Raw genomic sequence first — 15,171 nt, 5'->3', positions numbered from 1 at the left:
AAAATTTTGAAGGCAGAGCTAATTTGGGAGGATTATTAGTCTTGGCAAATAGCAAAACATTATATAGCTTATACATCAATTTAAGAGACTAGCTAGGCAGAAATAGACCCAATTATACAATATAAGCATTTGAAAAGGATAAAAGAAGCATTGCAACTTAACGGGGAGAAAGGCATTTGAACAGTTGGTTAAAAATTTGGGAAAAGGCCGGGCACAGTGGCTCACGCCTGTAATCCCAGCACTTTGGGAGGCCCAGATGGGTGGATCACGAGGTCAAGAGATCGAGACCAACCTGGCTAACAAGGTGAAACCCCATCTCTACTAAAAATACAAAAATCAGCTGGGCGTGGTGGCGCACACCTGTAATCCCAGCTACTCCGGAGGCTGAGGCAGGATAATTGCTCCAACCCAGGAGGCAGAGGTTGCAATGAGCCAAGTTTGCGACACCACACTCCAGCTTGGGCAACAGAGTGAGACTCCATCTCAAAATAATAATAATAATAATTGGGAAAAAGAAACTAAGCGGCATACCTAAATTCTATATAAATTAATTAAATATTACAAATTGTAGAAAAACTAGAAGAAAATACAATTGAATATCAAATCCAAAAGGAGATACATTTAGAATGTTAGTATTGAAGGTCATGAAGGAAAACATTTTTAGTTCATAAAAATGTAAAATTTCTGAATTAAACTAAAGGCCCAAAGAATGAGGACTTGTTGGTGACAAATGTGGTGAATAGGCAACATTTTTATTGATCAGCTCAAACAAATTGATACAAATACTAAGATTCTACTAGATCAGTGGTCAGGATAAGAATAGATAGTTCATTAAAAATTCATATTCTGGCCGGGCGCAGTGGCTCACACCTGTAATCCCAGCACTTTGGGAGACCAAGGTGGGTGGATCATCTGAGGTCAGGAGTTCGAGACCAGCCTGGCCAACATGGCGAAACCCAGTCTCTACTAAAAATACAAAAATTAGCTGGGTGTGGTGGTGTGTGCCTGTAGCCCCAGCTACTCAGGAGGCTGAGGCAGGAGGATCACTTGAACCCAGGAGGCGGAGGTTGCAGCGAGCTGAGATTGTGGCACTGCACTGCAGCCTGGGCGACTGAGCAAGACTCCATCTCAACAGCAAGTAAATAAATTCATATTATTTTCAATGCACATATTTATTAAGTTCCTGCTCTCTGCAGGCCACTGTGTCTTTGACCAAGGATTCAGGTAGGGACACGGCAGTGAACAATACAAATTTGCTCTTGCCCTCAAACATCTTGTGTTAGGTAGGATAACATGGGCTACAAGTTGGAGAAAATGTGACTGCAATTGGTTTAAACAACAAAGGACCAGTGTTACTGGCTGAAGTGACAGAAAAGTTCAGAGACATTTTAGACTCAAGTGAGCCTGCATAGACAAGCTTGAGGTCTCACCAAAGATCCAGCTTCTTTTCATTTCTTCTCTCTGCAGAAGAGGTTTGTTGCAGTGCTTATTATAATCATATAAAATAGGAAACAACATGTGTCCAACAATAGAGAAACGGGTAAGTAAATGAGGATGCAGTCAGTCTGGGATATTATGCATTCACTACAAATGGCTGTTATGAAGACTATGTCGCATCAGGGAACAGTGCTTAGAATGTTAAGTGAAAAAAGTAGGACACAAAATTTTATGGACATTTATTACAGCTTTGCAAAACAAAATGTTTCTGGAAAGGCTAGAAATAAATACACCTAAATGCTAATATGTTAGTGGGGTGGGTTTTGCCTTTGTTTTTGTTTTCTGTTACCTTTATTCTTTTATCTAAATTTTCTAGAGTGTTTACTCTCTCTCCAGCTAGGCTGTATTCTTGCTGCCTTCTGCACTTACTGGGATCATTCCTGTCTTTGTACAATTACTGGTGTGATTTCTTTTACCAGCAGTGCCTTCCTCTTTTGACCTATTAATCCATTAAATATTTACTGATGATTGAATCAAGGGTATTGTATAGCTTATGGAAGATAATGTATTTGAAAACACTTTTGTAAAGTGCTTCACAGATGTTAATTGTTATTGTTAGGTGGAAAAAGAGGAGGAGGAGGAAAAGAAAGAACCTATTATTTGCATGATATTGAGCCAGGTACCATAGGGATGTCTGGATGGAAAATATAGAACAGGGTTGTAGCCTTCCAGAAGTCTGCACTCTCGTCAGATGGATGGGAGAAAAACAGCAGCATGTGAAATAGATGAATAGTCATGGAATATGTAAAATGCTAACATGAGAGAAGGGTGGGGAGGATGTGGAGCTAGAACTAGGCTCCGAAGGATTTGGGCAGGTAGATCGGCAGGAAGAAAGCTTGAGTTGGAAATGAATGCGGCATATGTGGGGGATGGTGAGCCCAGCTGAAGAGACCTTTGGGAAAGTGGCAAGAGGGCAAGGAGAGACAAATGGAGTGGGCCTTCTGGGGAGAGTCTGGATTTTATTTTATTTTATTTTATTTTATTTATTTTGTTTATGTTTGAGACGGAGTCTTGCTCTGTCACCCAGGCTGGAGTGCAGTGGTGTGATCTCAGCTCACTGCAACCTCCCCATCCCTGGTTCAAACGATTCTCCTATCTCAGCCTCCCAAGTAGCTGGGATTACTGGCATGTACCACAATGCCTGGCTAATTTTTTTTTTTTTCTTTTTTTTTTTTTTTTTTTTTTTTTGAGACGGAGTCTTGCTGTGTCGCCCAGGCTGGAGTGCAGTGGCCGGATCTCAGCTCATTGCAAGCTCCGCCTCCCGGGTTTTTACGCCATTCTCCTGCCTCAACCTCCCGAGTAGCTGGGACTACAGGCGCCCACCACCTCGCCCGGCTAGTTTTTTGTATTTTTTAGTAGAGACGGGGTTTCACCGTGTTAGCCAGGATGGTCTCGAACTCCTGACATCGTGATCCGCCCGTCTCGGCCTCCCAAAGTGCTGGGATTACAGGCTTGAGCCACCGCGCCTGGCTTTTTTTTCTTTTTGAGATGGAGTCTTGCTCTGTTGCCCAGGCTGGAGTACAGTGGCGCGATCTTGGCTCACTGCAAGTTCTGCCTCCTGGCTTCGTGCCATTCTCCTGCCTCAGCCTCCTGAGTAGGTGGGACTACAGGCACCTGCCACCATGCCCAGCTATTTTTTTTTTTTTTTGTATTTTTAGTAGAGATGGGGTTTCTCCGTGTTAGCCAGGATGGTCTTGAACTCCTGATCTCAAGTGATTTGCCTACCTCGGCCTCCCAAAGTGCTGGGATTACAGGCGTGAGCCACCGCACCGGGCCTGCACTCTAATCTTTAAAGTGAAAGGTCTCCATTAGAGGTTTTTGTTTGTTTTTGTTTAAACTAGTATGTAAGTTCTGGCAAGGCAGGGATTTTTCTTGCCTATCTTGTTCAACACTGAATCCCTAGTATCTAGAAGAGTGGTGCCTGGCACATAGTAGATACACAATAAATATTAGTTGAAGAGAAATTGGAATGAATGAATCACTAGAGTGACATGATAAAATAAGAAATCTAATCCCAAAGAGGCAGACAGCATGATTGAAAAGGTAAAGTCTGGCAGCAAGGAAACAAGTAATGGATGTTAGGGCACCTCCAGGCATGAAGCAATGAGGGGCTGAACTGTGATAATGGCCGCTGGACTGGAAAGAAAGGGACCGTTGGTGTGAGAGTCACTGGGAAAGAACTGATAGGCCTTGGTGACCGACCAACTGAATGCAGGAGACAAAGGAGAGAAAATAATCAAAGATAACATCAAAGAAAGTTACTCATTCTTTAAGACTTAGCCTGTGTTCTCTTTTATGAAGGCCTCCCAGAATTCTCAAGCCTGTGCGGTGTTCCCTTTCTGCTCAACACAGATCATCTGTATTCCCCTGTTGTAGGATGTCATAATGTACTGTCTTGCATTATAATTCAGACTTTGCATTTGTTTCTTTCCCCAGAGAGACTGCAAGCTTTTAAAGGTCAGGGATATCTCTAATTCCACAGTGCCCAGCGCTAATAGTGCCACAAAGTAGATAGTTAATAAGTGCTCACTGATTTAGAACAAGTTTATTCAATCAAGCCATCCTGGGCTGCATCAGGATGGCTTTGAATGTGGCCCAATGCAAATTCATAAACTTTCTTAAAACATTAAGATTCTTTTGCAGTTTTTTTTTTTTTTTAAAGCTTATTGTCTATTGTTAGTGTTAGTGTATTTTATGTGTGGCCTAAGACAATTCTTCTTCTTCCAGTGTGGCCCAGGGAAGCCAAAAGATTGAACACTCCTGATTTAGAAGAAACCGGTATATATATATATATTTTTTTTTGTCATAAGGAGGCACTTCTGTTTTTGTTTTTTTTTTTAATTATTATTGTTTTCATTTTCTTTCTTAGTTGGTCCTAGGGAATGAGGAAGAGACAGATTCTGGTTCCAATATCCTTCTTATGGAAGAGTCAAATGCCAGCTATATTATCGTTGCCATCAGCAATAAATAATCTCATCCATTCATTCACTTGTTCTTGTATTCAATCATTCAACAATAGGGCAATAGTGTAGCATAGAGTTTAAGGAGTTAGCATGGGCTTTGGATCTTTCTCATAATCTTAGATATGTTACTTACTGGCCATGCTAGTTTGGAAAAGTTATTTAAGCTCTCTAAGCCTTAATTTCCTAATCTATAAAACCAAAATAATAATGCCTGTCTAATTAGAACATTTACCAAGTGCTTATATGCACTGTCATTTAATCCCCATTTTACAGATGAGGGAATTGAGACACAGTAAGTCACTTGTCCAAGGATGCACAGGTAGAAAGTGTCAAACCAGTTCTAGGTCATAGGTGATTTGATTCCAGAGCCCTTGTGCTTAGTGCTATGCCTGACAATCTCATGGGTGTGGCAGTGGCCAGCACAAAGCCATATGAGGGGATCCTATGTGGCACGTTTGGCACACAGCACATGCTAAATATGTTAGTAATTGTTAATAAGTATTTTTTGGCCAGGTGCAGTGGCTCACACCTGTAATCCCAACACTTTGGGAGGCCCAGGCGGGCATTTTACCTGAGGTCAGTAGTTCAAAACCAGCCTGGCCAACATGGTGAAACCCCATCTCTACTAAAAATGCAAAAATTAGCAGGGTGTGGTGGCACGTGCCTGTAATCCCAGTTACCCAGGAGGCTGAGGCAGGAGAATCACTTGAACCTGGAAGGTAGAGGTTGCAGTGAGCTGAGATCGTGCCATTGCACTCCAGCCTGGGCAACAAGAGTGAAACTCCGTCTTAAAAACAAATAATAAATAAAAAATAAATAAATAAATTTTTTTAGCATTCAATGTCAGAGAAGATATAGGGTATGGCTTTGAGGATGTGAAGAGGAAAAGATACACAGACTCTGCCCTCAAGTTGCCACCAGTCTAGTACTGCCACCAGACGCTTGTGTAAACCAAAAATAAAATTCTAAGCCCCCTGCAACTATCTGAATGGACCCCTCTTCTCAGCCAAGGGCATTCCAAAGTTAACCCAAAAAACTAGTTCAGGTTAGAAGCAGGAGCTGGACATACCTCATCATACCCTCATCCCTTTTGGAATTACTGATGGAACAGACTCTTTAAGTCTCATAAGAAACATTTACAATCTATTGTCTCTGAAGCCTGCTACCTGGAGGCTTCATCTGTATGATAGAAGGTTGGTCTCCACAATCCCTTATCTTGACTCAGATATTCCTTTCTATTGATTCCAATTTTATTGATTCCTGACATAGCACTCAGGAGATCCTGAGAACATGTGCCCAAGGTGATTGGGCCACAACTTGGTTTTACACATTTTAGGGAGACATAAGGCATCAATCAGTACATGTAAGGATGTACATCGGTTTAGTATAGAAAGGTGGGACAACTGGGAGGGGTTTGGGGGGAGCTTCCAGGGCACAGGTAAATTCAAAGATTTTCTGATTGGCAATTGGTTGAAAGAGTTAAGTTATTTTCTCAAGACTTGGAATCAGTTGGGTGCTGATTCCAACCTTCTAATAGACAAGTATCTATTGATTCCAATAGAAAGGAATACTTTTTTATTATTTTAGTTTTTTGAGACAGGGTCTTGCTCTGTCACCCAGGCTGGAGTACAGTGGCACGATCTCAGCTTTTTGTAGCCTCTGCCTTCCGGGTTCGAACAATTCTCCCACCTCAGCCTCCTGAGTGGTGGGATTACAGGGGCCCACCACCATGCCTGGCTAATTTTTGCATTTTTAGTAGAGACAGGGTTTCACCATGTTAGCCAGGATGGTTTCGAACTCCTTACCTCAGGTGATCCACTCGCCTCGGCTTCCTAAAGTGCTGGGATTACAGGCGTGAGCCACTGCACCCAGCTGATTCCAAGTTTTTAGGCAATAACTTAACTCTTTCAACCAATTGCCAATCAGGAAATCTTCGAATCTACCTGTGCCCTGGAAGCTCCCCCAACCCCCTTCCAGTTGTCCCACCTTTCTATACTAAACCAATGTACATCCTTACATGTACTGAGTGATGCCTTATGTCTCCCTAAAATGTGTAAAACCAAGTTGTGGCCTAATCACCTTGGGCACATGTTCTCAGGATCTCCTGGGTGCTATGTCACAGGCCACTGGTCCCTCGTATTTGACTCAGAATAAATCTCTTCAAATATTTTATAGTTTGACTCTTTTCATCAACACTTGTATGCCAAGAGGCAGACAATCATAAACTATCACTGCTAAAAGAAACCTTAGAAAGCATCTGATCCAATTCCCTCATTTGACAGATGAGGAAACCGAGGCCCAATGGTGGGGGTGGGGGAGTAAATTACTTTAGGTTGAAATTTGGACAAAAATCTAGATCTACGTTGGAGTGCAGTGTCCTTGACCTAAGGAAAGTTGAAAAAACAGCAGAGAGATGGTCCCTATCCGAGGCTTGCATGCACTTACAAAGTAGCTTCCTGGGGAAGCAGAAGCTTTCTGGGGAGGCCGCGGGTGAGGGGAGTGGTTGATGGGGAGAACTCCGCCTTTAGCCAGATCCTCCACGATCCCCTGGGCTCATTTGGCTCACTAGAGTACACAACTCTTTTGCATCTTGTGCCTTTCTAAATTTCAACTGGTGACTTCTTCTCCCTTCCCTGTCTTTTAATAAGGGTGTGGGGAAGCGGGGAGATTCTATTCCTGTCTACTTCTCTAACTGTTGCAGGTTCTTAGCTGAAGGACCCAATCTCTCTGATCCTCAGGCTTCTTCAAAACACAACAAAACAAAACAAAAACAAAACAAAACGAGAAAAGTAGGGGATGGACTAAGTTCCCTTTTAGCTCTAGAATTCCATGGGTCTTCGGAGGGGAAGACAATACTTTCAGAGCTCGTTTTCAGGTGAACCTGAAAACGAGGATTTTTTTCATTTGCGAAGTCGAGGTACTCCTGCACGCCCAGGATGCAACCACTAGAGGGCAGCAAGGCTCTGAGCACCTGGGCAGGTGTCCGCCTCCGGGCCTCACAGGAAGACAAGCAGGCTGTCTCCTCAGACCTACCTGGGTCTCTGTAGTTATCATGTTGTAAATTCCAAATTCAGTTCTTTAGCAAACAGAGGCCAGCCAAATTAGGATGAGATGAGGGAGCAATTTTGTAAATTAGGCTTGGCACCAGAAGGATAAAAAAAGAAGTCTAAAAAGACACTGGATATTTTATGAAAAATTGAAAATCTGTCCCTGTCCTAGGTTAGTCTGCTTTACACCTCACATCATCAGAGGCAGAGTTTTGAGAAGGACTAGGAACATTTTAGGCCGGGTGTGGTGGCTCACACCTGTAATCCCAGCAACTTTGGGAGGCTGAGGTGGGTGGATCACTTGAGGTCAGGAGTTTGAGACCAGCCTGGGCAACATGGCAAAACCCTGTCTCTGCTAAAAATACAAAAAAATTAGCTAGGCATGGTGGTGCGTGCCTGTAGTCCCAGCTACTTGGGGGACTAAGGTGGGAGGATCGTTTGAGCCCAGGAGGTTGAGGCTACAGTGAGCTGAGATCATGCCACAGCACTCCAGCCTGAGTGACAAAGTTAAACCCTGTCTCAAAATAAACAGACAAAACAAACAACAAAACAAAAAAACTGAAAAGAACTGGGAGGATTTTAAGACTGGTAAAATTTTTGGTAGACTAAAAGGTGATGGGAAAAAAAAACTAATTTATAAGGCTCATGTGTTAGACCAGTTTTACCTAGAGTTCCTTGAGAAGTTTCAGTTCATTTTGCTCATGTTTGTTTATCTTCGAGACGGAATCTCGCTCTGTTGCCTAGACTGGAGTGCAGTGACGCGATCTCGGCTCACTGCAGCCTCCGCCTCCTGGGTTCACGTGATTCTCCTGCCTCAGCCTCCTGGGTAGCTGGGATTACAGGCACTTGCCACCTTGCCTGGCTAATTTTTCTATTTTTAGTAGAAACGGGGTTTCACCATGTTGGCCAGACAGGTCTCGAACTCCTGACCTTGTGATCCACCTGCCTCAGCCTCCCAAAGAGCTGGGACTACAGGAGTGAGCCACTGCACCCGACCTGCTCGTGTTTAATATGCCCTTACTCAGGAAGAATTGGTTCTGGAAGTTTCCAGAAAGTCCACCAAACCACGCACTATTTTTTTTTTTTTTTTCTGGAGAGGATGAAATAACCAGAATTATTACATATCCACTGAATAAAAGAGTACCAACCTGGGCTCCTTAAGGAGATAAAAGGAAGGACAGACCAGGTATGGTGGCTCACACCTATAAACCCAGCACTTTTGGAGGCTGAGGCAGATCACTTGAGGTCAGGAGTTTGAGATCAACCTGGCCAATATAGCGAAACCTCATCTCTACCAAAAATGCAAGAATTAGCCGGGCATGGTGGCACATGCCTGTAATCAATCCCAGCCACTCGGGAGGCTGAGGCAGGAGAATCGCTTGAACCTGTGGGACAGTTTGTAGTGAGCCAAGATGGCGCCACTGCACTCCAGCCTGGGTGACAGATGCTGACTGTATCTCAAAAAAAAAAAAAAAAAAAAAAAAAAAAAAAAGGAAGCTCAGTGAGGGTGGCAAGGAGTGCTGGGTGCTGGCCTGGCTTATCCTACTGTGTCTGAAACTGGTGGCTTCTTGGTCTCACTGACTTCAAGAATGAAGCTGCAGACCCTCATGATGAGTTTTACAGCTCTAAAATGCAACATGGACCCAAAGAGAGAGCTGCACCAAGAGTTATCAAAATGAGCTGAAGACCAAGCCTGCCTCACCATGGAATCAGACCCAACCCCATTGCCGCCCGCTAGCGCCCACAGCCTGCTTTTATTCCCTTGTCTGGCCCCACCCACATCCTGCTGATTGGTCCATTTTAGAGAGAGCTGATTCGTCTATTTTACAGAGAGCTGATTGGTCCGTTTTGACAGAGTGCTGATTGGTGTGTTTACAATCCTTGAGCTAGACACAGAGTCACAGAGTGCTAGTTAGCTAGATACAGAGTTAGCTAGATACAGAGAACCAATTGGTATATTTACAAACCTTGAGCTGGACACAGAGTGCTGATTGGTGTATTTACAAACCCTGAGCTAGACACAGAGTGCTGATTGGTGCATTTACAATCCTTTGAGCTAGACACACAGAGCGCTGGTCCTCCAAGTCGCCACTAGGTTAGCTAGATACAGAGTACCAATTGGTGTATTCACAAACCCTGAGCTAGACACAGAGTACTGATTGGTGTATTTACAAACCCGGAGCTAGACACAGAGTGCTGATTGGTGCACATACAATCCTTCAGCTAGATATAAACGTTCTCCAAGTCCCCATTGGGTTCTGGAGTCCAGCTAGCTTCACCCAGTGGATACTGCATGGGGGCCGCAGGCAGAGCTGCCCGCCAGTCCCGAGCTGCACCTGCACTCCTCAGTCCTTGGGCTGTCGATAAGACCGGGAGCCATGGAGCAGGGGGCGGCGCCCCTCAGGGAGGCTCAGACTGCACGGGAGCCCACCGCAGAGGGAGGAGCTCAGACATGGCCGTCTGCAGGTTCCGAGCCCTGCCCCACCGGGAGGCAGCTTCAGCCTCAGCCAGCCCAGAGAAGGGCTCCCACAGTGCCGTGGCAGGCTGAAGGGCTCCTCAAGCACCGCCAGAGTGGACGCCGAGGCCGAGGAGGTGCTGAGAGTGAGGGCTGCTAGCAAATTGTCACCTCTCATTACCATGATGAGGTCGGGTGGCCCCTTTACCTCTCTGAGCCCTGGTTCCGTCCTCTGTCAAATGGCTGATTCTTCAGAGCTCCAGTCAGCAATAATGACATTTCAAATCAACACAGCTTCCCAAAAGTTTCCAGATGATCTGTCCAATGACCTTTCCAAATGTAAAAGGCCCGAATCCCTTGAGAAGATAGTTCTCACTAGTAGATTATAATCTTGCAGAAGATCTAGAACACTCGTGGAACAAAGACTTAAGGATATCATCCTCATCTAGAAAAATAATGTTTACTCAGCAGCAATAGGGCTAGAACTTCAATTTGTTTCTGCCTTTCTTCTCCCTGCACTGCGGAGGGGTCATGGTCAGGATTAAGCTGCCTGTGGCTTTACTCGTTCAGTCTCGTTTCTGGACCTCTGCTACCTTGGCAGTTGTTTCTGAGACACACCATGTCTTCCTTCACCTCTCTGCCTTTCCATGTGTGCTTCCTTCAGCCTGAAATTCTTTTCCCTGCCTTATCTTTCTGAGAAGCTCCTAGTCATCCTTCAAAACCCCACTCAAATGACATCTGTTTGGTGAAGTCTTCTCTGACTCCCCCAGAGAATCCTCAGAAAGAATTAATCATCCTTCATCAGGGCTCCCACCGCAGCTGGCACAAAACTTATCACAGTGTACAGTACTTGTTTGTTTTCATGTCTGCATCTCCCCCAGGCCGGAGAATTCCTAAGAGAAGGGTTTGATTATTCATCTTCGTGTCTGCAGCCCTGACCCAGTGCCTGGCAGGTAGTAGGTACTCGGTCAGTGCTGGCAGAACTGAAATGAGTTCTCCTTCCTGTAACCAGCAGAGTGTTTTTCCAGGTGACTGACCAGGATCACTGAACAAAAGACAATCACTCCCAGAGGCAGCCCTGGGGCACTTGCATCAGGAGCTCAACGCAGAGAACTGAATGCTAACGTTTAATGTTTGTGCACTGGAGGGCACACATCATTCAAAATTTGATGGAGGCTGTTTAGAGTCTATTTTAATCCCAGAAGATGACATGTAAGGAGAAATTTTCTGATAATGTGATTAAGCTCTGGGACATGAATTAAAGGGGTGGTAGGTGTTGCAATGTTGAAGGTCTTTACAGTCCCTGATTTTTTCAGAAAAGACTGTGTGGAGTGAGTAGCTGAAATGTGAATAGATGACTTCTGATTTTAAGGCTATGTAATTGGATTGAATAGGCCTCTTGCTTGCTCTGGGCATTGGACATGGTGTGGGGCTTTGGTAGCTTCAGGTGGAATGACCTGGCCCTCCATAAATGAGTGTTGAGGTTGGACACATGGCTGCCACTTCTCTGTACAGCTCCCCACAGCTCAGCCTCATCTGCAAACATCGGAGGAATCAGTCCATATGAGTACATGTGTGTTGTCAGTAAATAGACATTTCCAGAGCTGCCAGTATCAGCTGGTGCTCTGTGCTTGTGCTTCTCTCTGGCTCTCCCTGCCTCCTGGTCCCAAAGGCTCTTGGCATGGATATGGGGAGAGCCAGCTGTACTGAAAAAGGACGACTACACAACAAAAGAAGAAAAGCGAGGGTCACCTTCAAGGGGAAAGGTAAGTGAGTGTCGTGGTTGATTCCATTCTGTGCTGGGGACTCCCTTGCAGGGAGTTCCTTGGGGGTGGAATTTTTTGACTTGTACTTCAGTCAAAACAACCATGGGTCTGAGGAAAGAGGATGGCACATGACTAGGACAGAAATGATCGCTAAGGCTGGGAAATGGCTGTCACTCACATATTAAAATAGCCCAAAAGCTCAACATTAGGGTTATTAGTGAAAATTTTTTCAAGTTTAGCACAATTTCTTTGCTCTATATCTTAAATAGCCTCACTATTGTATTCAACATTTTTTTATCGTGGAAAAATATACATAACATAAAATTTACTATTTTGGCGTTTTTTTTTTTTTTTTTTTTTTTTGAGATGGAGTCTCGCTCCGTCACCCAGGCTGGAGTGCAGTGGCGTGATATTGGCTCACTACAAGCTCTGCCTCTTGGGTTCATGCCATTCTCCTGCCTCAGCCTCCCGAGTAGCTGGGACTACAGGTGCCCGCCACCATGCCCAGCTAATTTTTTGTATTTTTAGTAGAGATGGGGTTTTACTGTGTTAGCCAGGATGGTCTCGATCTCTTGACCTTGTGATCCACCTGCCTCAGCCTCCCAAAGTGCTGGGATTACAGGCATGAACCACTGTGCCTGGCCTATTTTAGCCATTTTTAAGCATACAGTTCTGTGGCATTAAGTACATTCACATTGTTGTGCAACCAATACCACCATCTATCTCCAGAACTTTTTCATCTCCCCAACTGAAACTCTGAACCCCTTAAATAATAAGGGGTTGCCCACTCCTCCTTCCCCCTGGCAACAGCCATTCTACTTCCTGTCTGTATAAATCTGGCTACTCTATGAACCTCGTATAAAAGGAGTCATACAATATTTGTCCTTTTGTGACTAGCTTATTTCATTTAGTATAATGTCTTCAAGGTTCATCCATGTTGTAGCACGTGTCTCATTGTTTTTATATTTGTTTTTTGAGACGGAGTCTTGCTCTGTGACCCAGCCTGGGGTGCAGTGGTGTGATCTCAGCTCACTGCGACCTCTGTCTCCCAGGTTCAAGCAATTCTCCCGCCTCAGCCTCCCAAGTAGCTGGGATTACATGCACTCACCATTATGCCTGCCTAATTTTTGTATTTTTGTAGAGATGGAGTTTCACCATGTTGGCCGGGCCGGTCTTGAAATCCTGACCTCAGGTGATCCACCCGCCTTGGCCTCTCAAAGTGCTGGGATTACAAGTGTGAGCCGCCACGCCCAGCCTGTCTGTTTTTTAATTAAACAATTTTGACAAGCATGTCCTGCAAAATCTTATTTATTGAAATGTCTCCATCTGTAGTTTACAGTTGGAGGGACCAAACTGGAGAAGTGCATTGAATATAATTGGCTGCTTGTTCAACTCCATCCTCCCCCGTCCCCCTTGCTCCCATCCTTCTCTGACCCCCAGTTTTGTTCTGGTTTTCACTGGCAAGCTCCTCACACTGGGATGGGTCTCCTGTTGGACCCAGGAGTAAGTTTTGATTAGTTTAAGTCAATCATGGCATTTTTTTTTTGCCAGTGATTAGTTCTGTGGCTTATCATGTGATATACTTTTGTCTCATGAGACATGAAAGAGAGCTGATGCAAGGCTACTGGAAAGGGTTTCTTGCTTTTCCAATAGACTCAGGATGAAATTTCCTATTTTCTGCTTCTCACTGTTGGGGCCATGTGTGTTGGTCATACCTGGAGTTCAGCAGCTATCTTGCCACCATGAGAGGAGTTAGCCAAATGGCCCAGATGATACACCAAAAATGGCAGAGGGGAGAGATGAAAAGGAATCTGGGCCGGGCGCGGTGGCTCAAGCCTGTAATCCCAGCACTTTGGGAGGCCGAGATGGGCGGATCAGGAGGTCAGGAGATCGAGACCATCCTGGCTAACACGGTGAAACCCTGTCTCTACTAAAAAATACAAAAAACTAGCCGGGCGAGGTGGCGGGCGCCTGTAGTCCCAGCTACTCGGGAGGCTGAGGCAGGAGAATGGCGGGAACCCGGGAGGCGGAGCTTGCAGTGAGCTGAGATCCGGCCACAGCACTCCAGCCTGGGCGACAGAGCGAGACTCTGTCTCAAAAAAAAAAAAAAGAAAAAAGAAAAGGAATCTGGATCTTCTATGTGAATGAGTCACTAAATTAACCAACTCTAGGTGGGGGGTGCAGTGGCTCACACCTGTAATCCCAGCACTTTGGGAGGCCAAAGCAGGTGGATTGCTTGTGTCCAGGAGTTCAAGACCAGCCTCAGCAATATAGCAAAACCCCATTTCTAAAAAAAACACAAAATTAACTGTGTGTGCTAGTATGTGCCTGTGGTTCCAGCTACTGGGGAGGCTGAGGTGAGAGGATCACTTGAGCCTAGGAGGTTGAGGCTGCAGTGAGCCAAGATCACACCACTCCACTCCAGCCTGGGCTACAGAGAGAAACCCTGTCTCAAAAAATAAAAGATAAAAAAAATAACCAACTCTGGGACTCTCCACTTTTAATCTTGACACTTATGTGGAACACTAAATTTCTTTATTATTTAAACTTTTGAATTTTCTGTGCTTGCAGCCAAAAGCATTCTAAGGATGTATTAAAGATGAAAGCTAAACAGGAACCAAAGCAGAGGACCCAAGTCTCACACATTTTCCCATTGGATAATGCTAACAATGCAGAAACCTCATTGGTCTATTTGTTATGAGATCTCCTGATCTATTGTATTATTTCTGTAGTGTTGGTCCTGGGAGGTAATCTCTAGGAAAAGGGACCCTTGGAAAATTGAGTGTGATTTTAAGAAAAAAAGGTGGGGGAAGCACTGGAAAAGAGGGAGAAACACAGTTAATAGAGTGACAATTTCCTAGGTAGTCGCTGCTGGAAGGATAGTGAAAAATGATAATGATATTTGGGAGTGGCCTTTGAAGCATGACAGTGCGATGTAGTGAGAGGGCATGACAGAAAAAAAAGGCAGCCAGTGTGGCTGTAAGAGCCAGGGAACTTTTCTTTTCTTTCTTTTTTTTTTTCCTTTTTTTTCTTTTTTTTTTTCCTTGGAGATGGAGTTTACCTCTCATTGTCTAGGCTGGAGTGCAATGGTGCAATCTTGGCTCACTGCAACCTCCGCCTCCTGCGTTCAAGCAATTTTCCTGCCTCAGCCTCCCTAGTAGCTGGGATTACAGGCATGTGCTACCACGCCTGGCTAATTTTGTATTTTTAGTAGAGACAGGGTTTCTCATATTGGTCAGACTGGTCTTGAACTCCTGACCTCAGGCGATCTGCCCGCCTCGGCCTCCCAAAGTGCTGGGATTACAGGCGTGAGCCACCGTGCCCAGCCAAAGCCATTGGAACTTTTCTTTCCAATGGGAAACCCAGTGAACCTCAGAGAGGTGATGTTATGGCAAAGTGGAAGACAGGGGCATGATATGAAGACGACCAGGGAAAGGGAACAC

The 15,171-nt window shown here is 44.8% G+C and overlaps 1 long non-coding RNA gene across 1 annotated transcript; it reads left to right on the top strand.

The window, feature by feature from the left end:
* The first annotated feature begins 4,178 nt into the window (after nt 1-4,178).
* Nucleotides 4,179-4,481, top strand: LOC141407167 (uncharacterized). Its single transcript, XR_012414733.1, has 2 exons — nt 4,179-4,275; nt 4,367-4,481. It is a non-coding gene; the product is annotated as an uncharacterized lncRNA (long non-coding RNA).
* The last annotated feature ends 10,690 nt before the right edge of the window (nt 4,482-15,171 follow it).

This window comes from Macaca fascicularis, chromosome 1 (genome assembly GCF_037993035.2).
Source record: "Macaca fascicularis isolate 582-1 chromosome 1, T2T-MFA8v1.1".
NCBI classification, from domain to species: Eukaryota; Metazoa; Chordata; class Mammalia; order Primates; family Cercopithecidae; genus Macaca; species Macaca fascicularis.
The sequence above is the reverse complement of the archived record's forward strand: the minus strand, read 5'-3'. Positions and strand labels throughout refer to the sequence as shown.